Below are 5,539 nucleotides of genomic sequence, written 5' to 3' on the forward strand. Positions count from 1 at the left end.
TGGTCATTGTCCAACTCTCTGATGCATAACAGGTGATTGCGAAGACCATGGCCTGTATCAGACGCACCTTAGTCTCCAGAGAGACACCACTGCTCTTCAGTGGTGTATATGTATATACTACCTAATAAAGTTAATTAATTATATAGGCCACTTAATGGCTACAGTTTGCAGTGTTTACTGAGCTTCTCAGTGAGATGAAGGCAGAAAATCAGTCCTTGCCTGGGCTAAATCCTTGGAATCTAAGCAGAGCAAACACATTCCATTGTCACCTGTATCCCACACTTCATCCTCCAGGGACACTCTCCTAGGATTCAGCAGGACTTCACTGATAAACTTTGATGTGACTTTTCATACGTGCCCATACAGTTGAGAACCACAAGAGTAGGTTCCATTCTCTGTTAGCTGATAAAAACTAACCACTAAAAGTCTGACTTTGTTAAATTAAATTTTTTTTTTCATTGTGCTGATATGTTACAAGGTTTTTTTTCAGGATTAGATATTAGAATATTTTCAACTCTACTAAAGATTATACAGGGAGCTTTGGTGGCCTAGTGGTGAGAAATTGTGCTGTGAATCCAAAGGCTTGTGGTTCGGATCTGCCAGCTGCTCTATGGGAGAAAGATGGGCAGGCTCCTCCCATGTGATTAACGGCCTCTGAAAACACACTGGAAAGTCAGCTATGGGTTGGTTCTGACACAGTAGCTCTTAACAACAGACTTGATATGTTGTCAATAAAGAAAACAAAGATCTATCTGCTGATTAACTGCAGCAATTTTGGGATAAGCAAAGAAGGATCGTTCTATATACTTCACATCTATTTCTAGATTTTCTTGAAAACCTAAAGTAAAAAGAAACAAAAATGCATTCTTTAAAACAAGTGATGCCAATCTTGTTTCTCCAAAAGACCAGATAGTAAGTGTTTTGGGCTTCATAGACCACAAAGGTGACAACGATTCCACGTTGTGGTTGTAGCTTTAAAGCAGCCATTAATCACATGTAAATTAACAAATCTTATTGTGCTCCAATAAGTTTATTTACAAAAATAAGTAGTGTCTCAGGTTGTTCACTAGTGTTGTTTTCCCCGCTCTTGCTTTACAATTCATTGTTCAGGATTAGATTCCTCTAATCCTCTCAAAAATTCAGGGACCAACAACTTCCTAAGGACCACAATAAAAGATATTCTTAGGATTGCAGTTATTGTTGTTATGTGCCATCAAGTTGCTTGACTCATAGCGACCCTATGTACAACAGCCCTGAAACCTGCTCTATCCTGTGCCAACTTTACTGTCTCCGACACATCTATCCTCATTAGCCCAGTCACTGTATCAACCCATCTCGTCGATGGTCTCCCTCTCTTTCTCCCTCCCTCTACCCTTCCAAGCATGACGCCCCTCTCCAAGGACTGTTCCCTCCTTGCAACATGCCCAAAGTATGTCAGACAAAGCCTCAGAATCCTTGCCTCCAAAGAGCAGCATTGTTTCACCCTCTCTGGGATGAAATTGTTTGTTCTCTTAGCAGTCCATGGTATATTCAAAACTCTTCTCCAGCACCACAGCTCAAAGGCATGAATTGTCTTATCATCCCTAGTCATTGTTCAGCTTTCTGATGCATAGCAAGTAATTGTGAAGACTGTGGCCTGCATCAGGTGCGCCTTAGTCTCCAGCCTGACATCACTGCTCTCCAATACTCTGGAGAGGACCCTGACAGCAGACTTTCTCAATGCAATTTGCCTCTTGATTTCCTGGCTGCTGGTCCCAAGGAAGCATTTCTTGCCTCATAATTAAGCTTTTCTACATTCCTTTGATCTAATAGTGGCTCTACATAATGAGTGCTTAGAATTAATAATGCTCTAAATGTTACTAGTATCCATTACCTTCATACTGTAATGTTGGCATACTGCTTCTCACAGTTGACAAAATGAAAACTCACGTAAACTAGGCCATTCTTGTAGGATTACACAGTGAACAGAGGCAGTTCCAGGATCTAACCCAGGTTCACTCCATTAGGTTCTATTGCTACTCTTCAAGACTGTTTAAAGCAACTGTTAAAACAATCTCGCACATTCAAGTAACACATTTAATTATTTCCCATTCAGATAACATAGATTTTAATCTATCTCTCCTCTTAAAAACTAGCCCCATATCCTTTGGAAACAGAGGTTCTATCTCATTTACTTTAGAATTGGTGTCCTCATTTCAGGTAGCTGAACTGATCGCCTGGAGCTCCGGTGGTTTAGGGTTAAAGAGTTTCATTGACATCCTCAGGCACACAGTTCAAGTCCACCAGATGCTCCATGAGAGAAAGATGGGAAATCTCCTCCCATATGATTTGTTTTTGTTGTAGATTGCTTTGAGTTGAGCATGATTCATAGCAACCCTATGAACAAAAGGCCTGAAGGTCCTCTACAACTATCAACATTTATCAAAATTCATAAAGTTTCCATGGAGTGGCTGCCTCTTCCACTTCCAGCCTCTGAAAACCCTCTGGATGATTAGCTCTGAGTTGGTTCTGAAGTGATGGTTCATAACAACAGACTGCCCACACCAACCCCCACCCTGGACTCCTAATCAGACGTTTTCAAGAGTCTTTGTAAAACTTGAGACAAACAAATGCCTAAAAAGTTCTCTTTGCCTCTTCAGACCTTCTCAGAAGATGTTATGCAACATAACACTGAGATCAAATACGTTTCAGCAACTTTAGAGAACCAAATTGTTATTCCTGTGTCCTGTCTTTACACCATGTAAGTACAGACTTTAGTTTTATTGTTTACTTCTAGATATGAAAGAAAATCCAAAGCTATCTTAAACCAGGGAATCTGAACAGCATGTTTGTGATGCTACAGATGGTAAATTGGTTCCAGTTCTGTCTTGATTCAGTTTATAACTGTGTTATTGTTGTTGTTGATTGCCTTTGACTCATAGTGACCCTATGAACAAAGGCCTGAAGCCCCTCTGCAACTATCGACATTTATCAAAGCTCATAGAGTTTCTGGAGGCATGTTGTTTAGGAAGTGGATGCCACTCCTGCTTCCAAAGCTGTCATAGAATTTTATTGTTATGTGCCATTGAGTTGCCTGCGATGCACCCTATGTATGACAGCTCTGAACCCTTCCTTCCCTGTCTATGCAAACCTAAATAAATAGTAAAAGCATATACTTCTGTGGTTGGTTTGTTTGTTCTCTGATTTAGTCCAAGTATTGAAAAACTTAAAGAGTATTTGCCATCTCAACAACGTTCCGTGACACCCAAAGAGAGTAAAACGTTTACAGGAGGCCTACGGAAAAGCAAGCATGAAGTCATCAACTGTAAAACATGCCTGAGGTATAAACGGTATTTATTAATACTTCTCAAGTTAGTAAAGTTCTTATTTAATTAATAAGTTCTTAAAAGAATAATTGTTTTAAAAATATTTTCATTTGTTGTCATTAACTAGCTTCATTATGAGTTCAAAAAATAATTTATTCCATTAAAATGTAATTTTTTTTAACCATTTACCAAACAAAACTATGTAAAAGACACTCCAAGTCTAATAGTGTTGTTTTTGTTGTTGTTGTTGTTGCATGCTGTCAAGTGGGAACCCACTCACAGCTTTGGAATTGCAGCACAGCTTCTTACCACCAGACCACAGACCTCCCTATAATAATATACTAATATGAATAAATCCTGATATTAATGGGTATCTAAATCCTAAAATAAACAAGTTATTATAATAAAAAAATGGTGACTTTTCCCCATGCATAAATCATACAAAGTAAACTGTAACATAAAATTATTAAAAGGTAACAAAAATCTTAAATCTTTAATTGACATTGAAGCATTTCTTGTGATGACTAAATGCCTGCAAAGAAGAAAAAAATAGACACAGAGAGAGAGAGATTGATTTAGCAATGCAGATTTTAAATGAAGTGTGTGGGTCATCACTATTTTTGCTGTTACTACACTGTGTATTCTGAGTCAACTTTGAAAAGCAATCATAAAAATCTTCTTTCAGGATAATCATTATATGTGGCTCTCAAGGAATGGATAGAACTGGGGGTTTTTAAACATTAATTTGAAAAATATTGAGATATTTTGGAAAGTTACTATAACTCCGTGTGCCTCTATTGTTCCTCGCGTTCCTAGAACATGTTACTAGGAAAGGCTATTCCTTGAAGAAGGATACCATGCTTGGAAAGGTGGGGAGATGGCAAAGGAGAGGATGGCCCTCAACCAGATGGATTGGCACAGTGACTGCTGCAATGAGCCCAAGTGTGCCAGAGATGATGAAGATGGCACGGGATAGGACAGGGTTCAGTTCTGTTGTTCACAGGGGCACTGAGTCATGCTTCACTCAAAGGCACCTAACAACAACAACAACATAAAGTTAAGGTGATCTATGAATAACTGGGACACTCTTCACTGATTGACATTTCCAAATAACTATGACTATTTCCCTGGTATTTTCTTTCTCTCAAGCACTATAGTTTAGCAGTCTCCATTACACTGCCCTCACTTCAGACACCAGCCACAAGCTTGGCATCTCTGATTGAGACGGTTGACTACAAAGTTTGGAGTTTCCACACCCACTGTCAGCTCTGAGAATTCATAAGAACAACTCCCAGAACTCAAGAAAGCACGCCATCTACTCTTCCCTCATTGGCTGTCTCTTTATAAAACATTCCACATTCACAATAGTGAACAGCCTGCTATACGACTGCTGTTGTTGTTGTTGTTGTTGTGTACCGTCCAGAGTTGACCCATAGCAGACTCTCCAGTGGGTTTTCAGAGGCAGTTAATCACACAGGAGGAGATTGTCCATCCTTCTTCCGCAGAGTAGCTGGTGGCCTCAGACCACATGCCTGCTCTGTTGGGCATGTAAGGGAAATTTTGGGGTCGTGTTTGATGCGTATTACTGCTCTTTTTCCCCCGAGAGTGGGTGTCCTTGAGCCTTTGCCTAGGGTGGAGTTCTGCTCAAAGGTGTGGCTTTAAAACCTCCAGGGGTTTTATTAATTTTCAAATTAATATTTCTTAAATGGTCCAGCAATCTTTTTTTCTGTTTGCTGAACTGAACAACTCAGTGGTACTGTGGTGCTGCACCCTGTCCCATCGTCTTGTCAAATATTGTAATGTACAATGTTTGGGTGAGCTTCCAGAATGATTTATGCTGGGAAGCAGGAGAGGCATCCACCTCCTAAACTAAATGCCTCTGGGAAGTCTACAAACTCTCTATAAATGTACAGGAATTATTTTAGTTATAGAACAGTGTTCTGTACAGAAATGATGTTAGTTATAGAATAGAGTTCAGGACTTTTGTGCAAAACTTACTCTCAGTCGTATTCGACTTGATGACACTTAAACACTACTAAATGAAACTAGTGCTGTTATATCTGGAGGAACACTCTTCTACTTTGTACATCACTCTTTGTCAATGTGCAGTATGAAGTAACCTGGGTTTGCTGTGATGCTGAACCTTTGGGGTATCAAATACCAGAATGGTTTCCCAATATGGACAGTGTTTGGTGGAGCTCCCAGTTGTAAAACAGGTTTGGAAGTAGGAGTGG

This window comes from Elephantulus edwardii, unplaced genomic scaffold, assembly GCF_000299155.1.
Source record: "Elephantulus edwardii isolate Elephantulus edwardi_28Jun2011 unplaced genomic scaffold, EleEdw1.0 scaffold00268, whole genome shotgun sequence".
NCBI lineage: Eukaryota > Metazoa > Chordata > Mammalia > Macroscelidea > Macroscelididae > Elephantulus > Elephantulus edwardii.